Here is a 15,691-nt window from a genome sequence, read left to right on the forward strand (position 1 = left end):
GGCTTGGGGAAGCTGGGTGCAAACATCCGTTCATCTCCAAAACCCATTCCCATCCTACTTTACCAAATTATTTTAAAATATTCCCCTTACCTTCCCAACTTTTTTATTCATCACTCTTAAGCACTGAACTGATTTGTTTACAAGGCACATCATCTAAATGTTTAAAATAAAGATTCATGCTAACTTAATGTATTTATGTATGATTCTCAGTTGTCTGTATCTTTTAATTTTTTTAAAAAGATAGTATGTAAGCTGCTATGTAACATGTAATGTGCCTTCTTGACTGGTGGTAGGTTCTTATTCAAGCACATAACCTTAAATAGGGCTAGTGACACGGATGTATTTGCTATGTTAAGAGGAAAAGCTGGTTACAAAACATATGTAGAATAGTATGCTATTTTATACCTCTGCAAAGATATATACCAATGCAATTACATTGGCTAACTTGTAGAAAAGGAAAAAATTCTTTTTCAGGGTATTCTTCTTAGTTTTGCTTTTTGTATATTCTAATTTTCCTTTGTTTTGAATGTACTGCTTTTATAATGTCACAAAGAAGTACAAGAAACCATAGTTTGATGGGAAACATGGTTGGAACTTAGCCAGCTGAAACCATCCTCAATAAAGCCTTTCATTTTTTGTTTTGTTTTATTTTGTTTTTTTAAGATAAAGTCTCAGTTTGTTGCCCAGGCTGGAGTGCAGTGGCATGATCACTGCAGCCTCGAATTCCTGGACTCAAGCCATCCTCTTGCTTCAGCCTCCCAAGTGGCTGGGACTACAGGTGTGTGCGAACATGCAAGGCTAATTTTTGGGGGGGTAAGTAGAGATGGAGTCTTGCTATGTTGTCCAGGTTGGTCTTGAACTCCTCAAGCAATCCTCCCATCTTGGCCTCCCAAGGGGCTTGGATTACAGGCATGTGCCCCCACACCTGGCCCCATTAAGCCTTTAATCTGCTGTCTCATCAGGCCATGCACTTGTCTGAAAGATGGCTCTGTTTATTGTGTCCTATCATGTTGTTAATTACTTTGAACTCAAAACATCTGGGTGGCAATGTCTATAGCTATTTAAGATTCTTTTTTTATGTTTTGAATACACAGAAAGGTATATAAAATTTTTTCTGACGATGATGATGAAATCAAGAACAATCAGTCCTATGTGTTGAAGGCAAAATTGACTTCCCTAGCTTGGTGCATGAAGAAAAACAAAGGTTGAGCTAAGTCCTCCCACTCTGCCTCACCAGCAGCATCTTAGGATGCAGGGCACACTGAAGGCCCTTGGCCATGTCACAAGCAATCTCAGATGGAGGGTACTTACTCTCTCACCCCATTTTCTTCCTTGTAAAACTGTGCAGTTTCTTAAACTACCCTTTGCCTCACTACATATTTTAATCACATTCATTAATTTTCAAAGTGCCTATTTTTCTTATCATTCTAGAAGTACACTTCATATAGTGAAAGCTAATGAGCATGTGTTCAGGAAATAGTGAAGAGCTGAATTTAGATTTTTATTAAATTTGTATTTTTTTTTCCATTTACATTTTTCTGATTAAAAGTGTGGCTTGTATTTTGTTTACTTCTACAGGAAACAAAGAGGGTGGTTATGTCTGCTCAAAACCAAGCATGTATCTGAAAAAGTAGAATTTCAATTAAATATACAGATATTACATCTTTTTGCTTTTTATTTTGTTTTGTTTTTTGAGACAGAGTGTCGCTCTGTCACCTAGGCTGGAGTGCAGTGGCACCATCTCGGCTCACTGCAACCTTGGCCTACCGTGTTTAAGTGATTCTCCTGCCTCAGCCTCTCAAGTAGCTAGGATTACAGGCACAGGCCACCATACCTGGCTAATTTTTGTATTTTTAGTAGAGACAATGTTTCACCATGTTGGCCAGGTTGGTCTCGAACTTGTGGCCTCAAGTGATCCACCTGCATCGGCCTCCCAAAGTGTTGGGATTATGGGTCTGAGCAACCACATCCAGCCCCGCTATTATATCTATTTAATATGAATACATGAAGAGCTGGGTTGGTGTTTGTTTGCTTTGCTTTTTGTTAGGTTGATTGACATTATGTAGAATGCCACAGTGGAACTGAAAAGCTCCTCTCTACTTCAAAAATTAGAATAAAATTAATTTAATTTTTTCTTATATTTTTCTCAGGTGCCTTTGAAAAATATTAAGGGCACTAGGTTAGAGCTATTAAAAGGCATATGTTTGTAAGTAACAATTGTAAGAACTGACATAACTGAATATTAAGAATTACTTTAAAAGCTAAAAACTTTAAAAAAATATTAGCCTGGAAAAGTGGAGAATAAGGGTGATTTAACAATTAGTTCCAAATAAATAACAGATTGGTAGAGGGTAGGCATCTTGTTGCCATCCCACTTAAAGACAAGGACTCTTGAGAATTGCCTTTAGATTCTATCGTGTCTTTGATCAGACATAACACAGTGCTGGACACGTAGTGAATGTCCTTCAACACCTCCTATTCAGCATACCTCCCATATGTATGCAGGCACTGTGTGACCACCTGGGGCAGGTAAACAGAGGGGCACCATGCTGCCATAGAGCTGAACCCAAAGTGTTCTGAGAAGTGTCCACTAATAACCCAGGCAAGCAACAAGGAAGAGAAACTGTGCAGAAAGAGCAACATCTCTAGGAGTAGCTTTTACAGGTGAAGAGAGATTGTGCAAGTGAATAAAGGAAAGTCAGGGATTCCAGGCAAGGGGAATTGCATGGTCAAAGGCACTAAGGTATAATGTGCCTGGCAAATAGACTTCTTCAGGACTAGAGAGCTGGATTTGTGGAGAGATGGCATAGTAGAAGCAGGCCCAGGCCACGTTAGCAAAAGTTTTTCTTGTACACCATGTTAAAAGTCTGGGTTTTGTCTCCAAGACAATTGTAGAACTCTTACAGTAAGGACTCTCTACAGAGAAATGATATAATCTTATTAACATAATAACGTTTAAAATATCACTATAGCAGCAGTATGGAGAATAGAATGGTAAGGAATTAATACTGGACACTGTTGCAAGATTCTAGGCAAAAAAATTTTTAAGAACTGAATTAAGACAGTGGCTGTACAGGTAGGGATGAAGAGAAGGAAGCAGAGTCAGGCGATGATAAACAGCGCTGGCAGAACTTGTGAATCGCCTTGATGAAGAGGAAAGAGGAAGAGAATTGTCCAGGATGACCCTAGGGTCTTGCATTGAGTGACTGGGTAGATGGTGGCTTATTTTCCCCAAACAGGCAATACAGGAGGAGATACAGATTTGGGGGGGAGGTTACCAAGGGAGATAATCCATTTACTTTCCTAGTTGTAGAACTTAAGAATACCTCTAAGGAGGAAGTCGCATTCACTAGCATATAAGAACCGTGAGAATGGAGACCTTGTTGGTTTCATTCACTGTGTCCTCAGTGCCTAGCACAGCACACAGCAGATGATAAATCCTGGTAAATTCTAGTTGAATGTATGTTCCTGGACACATTTTTGGGTCCAGGTCTCAGCAATTATTCAATGCTCTTTGGTTTTCTTCCATAGAAAATCCTAGAACCTCCTTTGATGTTGACCGAGGTTGTCTTGCATCCAGAAATAAGAGATTCTGCTCCACGCTCGCGGGGGTGAATTACAAAACCATGACTAAGATTCTCAATGGTCCTATCACTCTTCATTAACACATATAAGCAGGGCTGGTTAATTGTTAACTGACAAAAAAGCAAAAACTGCAATAATAAAGTTTGAAGTGATCAGACAGAGAAGAATTAGTCATTGGAGTGAGCCTTTAATATTGTAATAAGACATGTGGCTTTCAAGTTGCCATTGAAATGATTAGGAGGCAGGGTGTGGTGGTGCATGCCTGTAATTCCAGCACCTTGGGAGGCTGAGATGGGAGGATTGCTTGAGCACAGGAGTTTGTGACCAGCCTGGGCAACATGGCAAGACTCTGTCTCTACAAAAAACTAAAAAATTAGCTATGCATGGTGGCTCACGCCTGTAGTCCCAGCTACTTGGGAGGCTGAGGTGGGAGGTTCACTTGAGCCGGGGAGGTTGAGGCTGCACTTAGCTGTGATTGTGCCACTGCACTCCTTTGTGGGTTTCAGAGTGAGACCCTGGTCTCAAAAAAAAAAAAATTAGGGGAGCCAAGTATAATTGTTGAGAATGAATATGAGCCAATTTAATTTGGTTTTAGAGTACCAAAAACTCTAAAAGGGATTGTTGCATTAGAACAAGAAACAGTGAGAAGTACATAGATCAAATAAAAACCTGGGAAAAACTTTAAGAAAAAAGAAAGAAAATCTAATAAATAGCACTGCTACTTGGAGAAGTTGGAGCAAATCTTCCTTGGCAGGGAAGCTTGAATTACCTGCCTATCTCTTTAAGCATTTTCATGTACAAATCAAACACAGATGGCCCATTACGTTTATGACCTCACTGTCGATTACTCTAGATGGAGCATGCATTAATTATTGAAATATTTTCATAGTATACAAGTTTTTAGTGGGCTACATTGCCACAGATAATTTCAACTTTCTGATTAGAAGCTGGTATAAACAATTTTATTTATGAGAATTAATCTCTTGAATGTAGTAAATGCTATGAATACAGTAGTGATTTTTTTTTTTCCCGTTTAACAAAGCCAAACTAGGAATCCTGGCCTCTATCCTTGAAACTCAGCGTTATGTTAGCATTGCATACAATTCATAAACTCTGCCAAAAGCTATTACAATTGTAGTAAATTTTGATTACCGGAGTTGTTTGTTATTTATGTCTACAAGATAAAGATAATACTGGGAATAGCCCTCTTCTATTCAATGTATAAATTACTTCCATAAAATATCTTGTTTTGTAAACAGTAGAAAAGGAAGAAAAGACTAAACTTGGTTGAAGCTTCAAATTGTTGCATCTACTTTAGTTCAAGTCAATAAACACTTTAGATGATGTGGAAGTCCAAGGAAGGGTTTAGACTTTTAATGGTGCCCTGGTTTATCTCTGGCATGATAAACAAAATGCTGGGGCCATTCACTGTTAAAGAACAATAAAAACATTCCAGTGAAGGAGTGCTCAGAGAGAAGGCATGTGGAGAAACATTTTGCAGGACCTTAAGGAAGACACGTATTTTCTATCATTCTGGAAGAAAGCTATTCATTCAACAAACATCAACTGAACACCTATTGTGTACTTGGGACTTTTCTAAGCATTTGCAGTGCTTTGGGAGGAAAAACTAAACTCTCTTTCTGCCAGGAATAGATTCTAGCAGACTTGATTACCTCCTTAAATCCTCTTTGCACAGAGAAGGAAGCTGAAGCTTAGCAAAGTGAGCTAACTAACCGGAGATTACCCACACAGAAGGCAGTGAAGCTGAATAAGAGCCCAGGCCATGTGGCTCCACAGCCCCTATTCTTCACCTACCGTATCTCAGTTGCCTTCACCATTTTCAACCTTTTTCTGGCTCAAAGGTCTATTAATCTGGGTCATTGTGAATTTGTATTTAAAAGTAGGCAGCTGGACTTCCTTCAGTCTAGGTCTTCATTTAGGTCAGTTAACTTTTAAAAAATAGTTATCTGTATTTCTTCTTTCTGAAATTCACCATAGGAAAGAATGTTCAGGCAAAGACTGGCACAAATAAGATAGGCATCGCAGAAATGCTGATTTCACAGCCCAGTGGGATATAGTGGCCCTAGAAGCAGCAAGCAAGGTCAACATGCGATTATTGGTTTCTTTCTCTGGCCAAAGACAAACAGGTATAGAAAATTATACTTCTAGCAACACACAGATAGCAACGCTGATGGCACTGTGATTTCACAATGGGTTGCACAACACAAAAGAGAGAAATTCCTGCATACCTCAGGGACAACTAAGGCTGGAATAATATGATCCTCAACCAGAATCATGCAAGAAGATGGAAATTTAGCATATGTATTAGGTGAGAATCTTTTACCAGTGAGTAATGCTTACATATAACAGTAAACAAATAGCAAACATTTATAAGACACACTGCTAATGGAGAGAATTCATGTAAAAATTAATGACATATTAATTAATTCAATGCTGTTCAATTAATTTTGGATATTCATTTCATTAAATTAAAAAGTAATGCATTTTCCTACTGCTCACAATAAAACTCTCTCAAGTTTGTTTAGCACTTTATACATTTAAAAACTGTTGCTACTGGTGGAAGAGGGAGGATCAGAGACATCTGACAACTTGTCTGAGGTCATGTCAAATTTGGCAGGGAACAGCCTAGAACCCAGAGTTACTGATTTACAAGGTCAGTCTTTGGACATTCTTTCACATTATTCTTATTTGATACCCAATAAAGTAGGTATTATCGTGTTCACTGATCATAGGAGAGCCTGAGGCTTAGGGATATAGAACAAGTGAATGCTCAATTCCTTTCCAAAAAAATGTAATTGTGCATACAAATTCTATTAAGGGTGTGTTGGTAAGAGGGCATGGTTATTGGGGGCCAAGGTGGGCAAGAATAGAACATAACATATGCAATAATGTACACGGTAAAGAAGTTGTACCATGGTAGAAGAAATTAATTTTATCTAGAATAAAAAAGAAAGGTCTGACCAATTATAAATACAACTGAGTGTAAAAACTATAATGATATTGGTTGGGCGCAGTGGCTCATACCTGTAATCCCAGCACTTTGGGAGGCCAAGGCAAGCAGATCACTTTAGGTCAGGAGTTCGAGACCAGCCTGGTCATGGTGAAACTCTGACTCGACTTAAAAAATGCAAAAATTAGGCAGGTGTGGTGGTGGTGGGTGCCTGTAGTTCCAGCTACTCAGGAGGCTGAGGCAGGAGAATCGCTTGAACGTGGGAGTCGGAGGTTATAGTGAGTGAGCTGACATCACACCACTGCACTCCAGCATGGGCGACAGAGTGAGACTCTGTCTTAAAAAAAATGATAAAAAAGAACTATAATGATATTGTGCATTGTGACTGGTTATGTAGTGTCTGATGCTATGGTTCCTTATGAGATCATGCAATACAATTACCTTGGACACTTGAAAAAAAGTAGAATCTTGTACCTATGGAATCAGCCACTTTGGACATAGAGGACATAAATCTGGTTTTCAACAAGCTGTATTAGGGGTCCATGGTCTAAAATCTCGCTATTCAAAGTACGGCCCATGAGCCTGCAGCATCAGTGTCACCTGGGAGCCTCTTAAGAATGCAGAAGCTGAGACCCAACCCCAGATCTACTGACTCAGAATCTGCATTCGGTTAAATAACAATATCCCCTGGTGATTTCCTCCAGACTTTACAGTTTGAAGAGACTACAGTTTGCTGGCTTATGGCATCCCTTCCTACCACCCATTCACCTTATCAGAAAAAAAAATAAGTCAGCATGACTTGAGCTGTTTTTAGTGAATCCATGAGGGATCTAAGCGAACTGTTTCTATTTCCAACTTCCTTCTCAGTCTAATGTTCTAGATTTCCATCATCCTCTGATAAAGGTTTACCAAATATCCAATTAAAAATGTATCCTAAATTCTGTTGAAGCTCAACATCTAATTCATGGGCCATCAAGTGTTTCATTTCCAAAATTCACCTTCAGAATATTTTTTTAAAGTAAAAACCTCATTTGCATATCTCTAAATTCCCACTAATTCTTCCATTTTTTACAATTCCTCAAAGACTAGTAAGGTGCATTGGCAAACCACTGGCTACTTTTCTTCGTCCCCTCATAAGAGAATCAATCTATAAAAAATCAGGATATCTGGGCATGTTTTAAGTAGCAGGAATAGCTATGATGAGTTCTACCCTTATACTGAGGTTTCAGATTTCTCTTATAAGTGTTTGTTTAAGGCTGGGCACGGTGGTTCACGCCTGTAATCCCGGCACTTTGGGAGGCCAAGGTGGGCGGATCAACTGAGGTCAGGGGTTCAAGACCAGCCTGACCAACATGGAGAAACCCCGTCTTTACTAAAAATACAAAACTAGCCGGGCATGGTGGCGCATGCCTGTAATCCCAGCTGCTTGGGAAGGCTGAGGCAGGAGAATCGCTTGAACCTGGGAGGCAGAGGTTGTGGTGGGCCGAGATCGCGCCATTGTACTTCATCCTGGGCAACAAGAGCAAAACTTTGTCTCAAAAAAAAAAGTGTTTGTTTAAACCAGTCTCTTCAAGTGAAATCAGGGTGGTTTTTAAGTTTGCCCATCTCAAGTTCCTCGTTTGCAAGAGCAATGTGTGCTCTTCCCTAGTTTTGGGGAAACCCCTCCAGCTGCCTTTCTGAGGCTAGGAAAAGACAGAATCCTCTTTCTCCAATCCAGCTCTCACCATTCAGCTAGGAGTAATACAGCTACTGTAATGTTTGGATTTCAATGTCCACTCAATATAACATTAACTTTGTTTGTTTGTTTGTTTGTTTGTTTTTTGAGATGGAGTCTCACTTTGTCACCCAAACTGGAGTGCAGTGGCACAATCTCGGCTCACTGCAACCTCTGCTTCCTGGGTTCAAGTGATTCTCCTGCCTCAGCCTCCGGAGTAGCTGGAACTACAGGCACGTGCCACCACACCCAGATAATTTTTGTATTTTTAGTAGAGATGAGATTTTGCCATGTTAGCCAGGCTGGTCTTGAACCCCTGACCTCAAGTGATCTGCCTGCCTCAGCCTCCCAAAGTTCTGGGATTACAGGCATGAGCCAATGCACCTTGCCCACATTTTAAAATTTTTTTAAAGAAATAAAATAACTTCTCAATCTATCACCCTGACAAGTTCACAGTCCATATAAAGTTAAGTTTAAATATGGGTTTGCCTTTTAACTGTCCTTAAGATTACCCTAAAACCTTTTTCAATATTAATATAGACTTTCATAACATTTTAAAGCCCATATAATATTTCAGTATTGATATGTTATATGTATGGACTCAATCTACTATTCTTGGATGTATAGTTGGCTTCCAATTTTTCATTATTATACATAAATTCTAAAAGCTAATTTTAGAGATTCAATCCCAATATTTGACAGTTATCCTTAAAGAAAAAAAGAAAAAGCTCGTGCAAGACCAGGATTCTATGGTTAACTTCCACTAGACTTCTCATAAATGTATACCATTAGTTACAGGGGGAACAGGCAAAAAAGGGTAGAGAAAACTGTATAAAACAGATCCTTTTTATCTTAAAAATCAGCTGAAAGTACATGTTCTACTAATAGACTCAAAGTATCATTTTCATCTCTGAATTGGTATACATAACATAGTCTAAATATGTTATTAATATATATAGGGTTAGCTTCATTGCACTTAAGGGTCCTGAGTTACAAACAATCCTTGGGTTATACAGGAGGCCATTTCCTGATTAGATGCCTGCACTAGAGTAGGAGCTGAACAGAGACTTAACTGTAGCATAACATTTTAATACAGCTACAATTAGATTACATTCTCACATTCTGTTTTAGACTGTGGAGTGGAAAATACATCCATCACTTAGAATGTGTGTAACCCTTATTTAGGTTATACTGGGTTGAGCCATTTCACTTAGGACTTACAGGTTAGCCCAACCTCTGACTTCTGGTTTCCCTCTCCAATTTTTTTTTTTTTTTTGAGACAGAGGTTCACTCTTGTTGCCCAGGTTGGAGTGCAATGGCATGATCTTGGCTCACCACAACCTCTGCCTCCCTGGTTCAAATGATTCTCTTGCCCCAGCCTCCGCAGTAGCTGGGATTATAGGCATGTGCCACCACGCCCAGCTAATTTTGTATTTTTAGGAGAGATGGGGTTTCTCCATATTGGTCAGGCTGGTCTCAAACTCCCGACCTCAGGTGATCCGCCTGCCTTGGCCTCCCAAAGTGCTGGGATTACAGGCGTGAACCACCGCACCCAGCCTCCCTCTCCCATTTTAATCCCTGTCGTTGTCTTCTATTAACAGTCACACTCATTTGGTAGAAAATGAGGAAGACAGGAAAAGTCTCATGGAGTGGCCTGACTTTGAAGACACGGATTTCTCTGCAGTTGAGGAAAGAGCATTCTGGCCAAGGGAAGAGTAAAGAGGCAGGAAAGTTGAGGGAAGGGTAACCATGTTGTTTTGCTAAGTAAAATATACATAAAGGAGAAGAAGAAAGGAAGTTTTAAAAGACAAGTTTGGGAAAAAATCATGGAGGACTTTGAACGGCAGGATAAAGGGTACGAGTAGTAAGAAGCTGTGTTAAACAACAGCCAGTCAAAACCAGATTGCGGCCAGGAAGGATGGTTCAACCCTGCAATCTCAGCACTTTGGGAGGCCAAGGTGGGAGGACGGATTGATCTCAGGAATTGGAGACCAGCCTGGGCAACATGGTGAGACCCCATATCCACAAAAAATAAAAAATAGTTAGCTGGGCGTGGTGGTGCTTGCCTGTGGTACTAGCTACTCCGGAGGCTGAGGTGGGAGATCACTTGAGCCCAGGAGTTCAAGGCTGCAGTGAGCTATGATCGTGCCACTGCACTCCAGCCTGGGTAACTGAGGGAGACACTGTCTCTTGAAAACAAACAAAAAAACTAAAAACCAGATTTGTACTTCATGAAGATTTAGCAGGGTAAAATGGATGGAAGAAAGAGGAGACTAGCAGACGCAAATTAACATGAAGCCACCAGAACGATTTAAAGGTGAGTCTGAATGAAGAGGCAGCAATAAGTCTGGGAAGGAGGTCGTGAGTGTAAGATACTGTGCAGAGGACCAGAAAAACACTGGGTGAAGGGGATAAGGAAAGTTGTCCCCAGGAGCATCCCCTTCCTGGGCCCTAAATCCTAAACAAACACCACAAGTCTGATTATAAGCTTTCTACCTTGCCCCCAAGGCTGTCTTTGAAAATAGTAAAAATGTGTAGGCCTCAGCTATAAAACTGTCAGAGACAATTGTTCGAATTTGGACATCAACGTTATGATCAAAATGAAAACGTGTCACTGACTTTGTTGATGCATTTTTAAAAGATGAACAGGCTTTGTTTGTTGACCTGATGCTCCCCAGTTTCTGAATGTCTGGTCACCTCAATGGCCCTGAGCAGCCCTGTTTCTGAACATCTGGCTATGCCCCTGTGATTAGCCTGCCTGGCCCCAGCTTGCCCTAGAAAAGGGAAAGCTCAGTAGAAAAGGCATTCTGGATGGTTTCCATCTTCTTGGAGAAGCAGAAGCAAAATTATTAACAGAGAATGAGACTGGCTGTAGCAATGTGTAGGTTTCAGTAGAGTTGAGAAAAGCTGTATCAGAGATTAGGGTAGGACTTTCATTTAAAATTAAAATTGCTGGATAATATGGCAGTAACTAGGAAAACATAAAATATGTATACTTATGACCCAGCAGTTTCACTTTAAGTGCCCATGCTAGAGAAATACTCAAGGCATATGAGTATTGTATTACGCATATGAGCATATGAGAAATACTAGAGTACATAGGAAATATGTACCGGGATATTTACTAAAGTGCTATTTATAATAGCGAAAAGCTAGAAGGAATCTACACACACATCATAGGAGAAAAACTCAGAGAGCATGGTCTACCTTCATCATGGGAAATTCTCTAAGCAGTTAGAAAGAATGGGGTATACCTGTTTCTCCTAACCAGGTAAGATCTCCAAGACACGGATAAGTGAAAATAACAAATGCGCAATGATACATATGATATGGCACATTTTGGTGACTCATTTGGACAGAAAAGGGACTGGCAAGATGCACATCCTTAGTAACATAGATCACATCAAGGCAGGCAGAGAAGTCATAGCAAAGAGCACTTTAGCCTTATCCTCTAATACCTTAATATTTACAAGTAGAATAAGTATATGGTAATTGTTTGGTGTTTCAAAATTTATTAGAAAATTTTAAATATCTTAGTTCTAAGGAGTCCCTTTTCACATTAAATATCAGATCTTACACTAAAGACATCTTTCTTTCAAAATGATCATTTAAAAAAGTCAACGAGGCACTGGTGTAATGCAAGACTTAATGGTTGAATAACAACAGAAAGATAGAACGATAGATACATAGAGAGATAGAGAGACAGAGAGACAGAGAGATAAACAAATCAGCCAAGCTACTTGCATAGCCAGTTTCCCCAAGTGCTGCCAATTTTATGCAAGATTATTAAGGCAACTCTGTTCAATATAATGATGGGGCCCACACAAGTTAGGTAGTGTAGCAAAATAAATATCAATGGCATGCCACTGAACTGCCAACACAGGCAAATCCTTGCATATGTCATATTTAAAAGGCAGAGTGAAACATCAGGAGGCTGAGATGAGGTCCAGGAATGGAGCCGATTTAAAATCAGTACTGAAGAATGTAGGCCAGGTGCGGTGGCTCACGCCTGTAATCCCAGCATTTTAGGAGGCCAAGGCAGGTGGATCACGAGGTCAGGAGTTCAAAACCAGCATGGCCAAGATGGTGAAACCCCGTCTCTACTAAAAATACAAAAATTAGCCGTGTGTGGTGGTGGGCACCTGTAGTTCCAGTACTCGGGAGGCTGAGGCAGGAGAATTGTTTGAACCTGAGAGGCAGAGGTTGCAGTGAGCCAAGATCGTGCAACTGCACTGCACTGCACTCCAGCCTGGGTGACAGAGCGAGACTCCATCTCAAAAAAAAAAAAAAAAAGGAATCTAGACTGGAATTTATTCACTGGAATATTTTTCTAGATTCAAAAATCAATGGTAGCAAATTATTTTCTAAATTAGATACTATATCTGCAATACTTTTATATCGGTTCCCATTTAGAGGACAAGGTAGAGCTAATGCAATTTTAATACAGTTTAGCAGATAATGGTTATTGGCAAAATCATCTTTTGCTCCCTTAGGACTTTTTCACTTAAAAACTTGATGGTGTTTGGGGTAAAATGTCATAAGAGACATTCTAGCACATGACAGAAAAGAAAATATTAACTCACTATGTAGCCAAGAGATGGATTAATCTTTCAAGCAATTCAAAAAGAGAATTGGAACATGAACTCTAAAAAACAGTTCAAGTATCCTGAAAACTGCTAAAATAGCTCTGTTCGGTGAATCTCAGGTATTTTGGTCACATCGCTTCAACTCCTTAATTCAGAAGTTAAGTTTTAATGTGAGTCGTTTCAGTTTTCATGTATTTAAAAGTCATAACCACTGAAACAGTTTTTACCAAAATACTTCTTTGAGCCTAATGTTGAACACAGTCTGCACTGCTGAGCATGTGAGAGTCACTCTGGGAAAAGGGTGTTTAATGAATAACTTTACAGTAAAAGGCCTTGAAAACTTCCTCTAAACATTAGACCCGTGCTTTCTTTCTGAAATACATTAACAGCCTCCAGAAGCCTCCTAGATGCTGGCAAGCCCTGTAGGCAGACTTTTGAAGTCCCTGACATTTGTGTGCAGGGAAAGGTGCCTGCCCACTCTCCACCCCGCCCCCAGCCCCTCCCCCACCCAGGCAGTGTTTGGAGATCCTGTTGACTTAAGAGTTTTGCTGAAGAGAAAGATTGATAAAGCAAAGCAATCGGAGTTATTTCCTATGCATGAAATTGATTAAATGCTTCACTAAATGGCTTATAAATTTGCTTCTCATATTTCTGTCACCCACTGAAAAGATTACAGAAACTCTGCATATAACTATGTTGTATACAATACCAAATTACAAAAGGTTGTAAAAACTAATGTTTTGTTTAAAGTTTTGAGCAGGACCATATGCCTTCAGTGACCTTGAGTAAGCTATTTTAATTCAAAACATTTCAAAGAATATAAAGGGGAGAAATATTCAACTACATAACAAACCAGACCAGTGGTGGGTAGATCTCCATTAACTGTGTTGAACTTCTGCTCTTTTCTACGAGGGTGTAGAGTGAATCCCATCATACAAACCCCTTATGTCTGGAAAGCTTGGAAGCACATGTGGTGTCAATGGGGATATATTTACAAAGGAGATGAAAAAAAGGGCTTTAGGACCTCCCAAAGTTGAATCTGCTCTATTATTTTTAGTTGAGAGACACAGCCTAATGAGTTCTGAGTCTAGCAGAGACTTGTAAAACTATGTAGAAAAGGTGACAAATATTAACAAGGGTGGTGGGGTTGTTTTATTTTGGATGAATTTTTGTTTGTTTGTTTTTAATCTTTACACATCTTTCAAATGTGAGCTAAGTTCTATTCTTTCTACCATGTGACAATTTCTTCTAACTATTGTGTAACAGCTGGAAGGGATGTTAGCATAGAGGCGATTTATAAGCAAGCAGGTGACCTGCAGATGTTATGGGGAAACTAGCCCTTTTCTTAACGTGGCCTTAAAAGTACCTGCACTGCTACAGGAAAAATGATATTCTTTCATAACATTTATAAGACATCATGTCCCCAGCAAGAATTAACATTTGGCATTAACGAACGCACAGTTCTGGCCATAACTTTAAGAAAAGAAATTTTACAACCAGTAATGTGCTTAAATCCCTCCTGACCTGCCCTCTGTAACACATATCCCCAAGCTTTAACCTTCAGAAATAGCCAGTGCGGGGACAAAGATGGCTACCACAGCTATGGCCCTCTGGAGCCCTGTGAGCTAGAAAAGCCCGGGGAAGTACTGCCAATGGAGGGGGCAGAAGTACTTTCTAACGTCAGGCCCAGCCCAATGCCCGTCTGCTTATGCAACCAGTTTCTGGGTACAGGCAAGTATTGCACTGGAATTATCCCTCATATATGAAAACACAATGTAATCTCACTTAGCAAAACCCAGGTTTCTTTCTTTTTTTATGAGTACCTGTTCTGGGAGATATGCCAAAAATTCAGGGATAATTTAACCAAACCATCAACAACTGGACAACTTCTTTAACTCTTTGGTGAGTGTTACATGAACCTTTTTGCTGGCATCAAGCCACGACATAACGAATCCTGATGCCAGACACCGAGGGTTTGATAAATTAGAATAAGGGAAGAGGTTCCTTACTATACAACATATAAAAGAACTAGCTTCTACCAACAGGTATTTGCCATCTTAGAAGATAGGAATCTGTGTCTTCCGAAAGTCTATTCCCTGAACACCAATGCTACAAGCTTATCCTTTATAAAACGGTTTGGGTAATCAAATCTATTGAAGATCAAATGTCCTGGGGATTCAGTGCATAGTAATGTGCTGGAGGCTTTCGGGGCCCTGCTGCAAACAATCCTATTTAACTCAGGTTAATCTACTGTTTCTCACTTGATCCCGGGCATTTTTTTAAATCAATGTTTTGAGACATGATATTACTCTTTCAAACGTATTCTGGAGAAAACTGATTTAAATCTACTGCATGGCTGACAAACGAGTCCACCTCTTTTGAAAGTTTAGCCAGCCCCTTTAGGAGGACCCTTGGCTGAATAAAGGAAGTCTCAACCCAACTGCAAGAAGGTCTTCGCTATTCCTCTTCTGAGGATATGCTGACCTTGGGCCGTGCATATTCTCTTCTTCCAATTAAGACATGTTGCATGTTCTGTGGCTACCAAAGACAAAAACAGTAGACCTCACTAATTGCCCATGGGTTTCACAAATGGCACTGGTTACCTAGATAAATATTTGTCATACATCAAATAAATGCTTCACGTACATTGATTTTTCTTATGGACTCCTTTCCTTTTAAGATTATGTACAAATGCACTCTTTCTTTCTACTTCAAATAATAGACAAAAGCTATGTTTATTCTTCCTATTCTATAATCAAAGTCACTCATACATCAAGATCATTCAAGAAAGCCTAGCAGTATGCAAGTGAATGAGAGTGGCATGACTGTGAAGAT

At 39.7% G+C, this 15,691-nt stretch overlaps 1 long non-coding RNA gene across 6 annotated transcripts in view; it reads right to left on the bottom strand.

Annotated features, from left to right (window-relative positions):
* LOC129050214 (uncharacterized) overlaps positions 1 to 15,691 on the bottom strand; it is a 200,457-nt gene that overhangs the window by 121,512 nt on the left and 63,254 nt on the right. The window lies entirely within an intron of this gene.

This window comes from Pongo abelii, chromosome 16 (assembly GCF_028885655.2).
Source record: "Pongo abelii isolate AG06213 chromosome 16, NHGRI_mPonAbe1-v2.0_pri, whole genome shotgun sequence".
Classification (NCBI taxonomy): Eukaryota; Metazoa; Chordata; class Mammalia; order Primates; family Hominidae; genus Pongo; species Pongo abelii.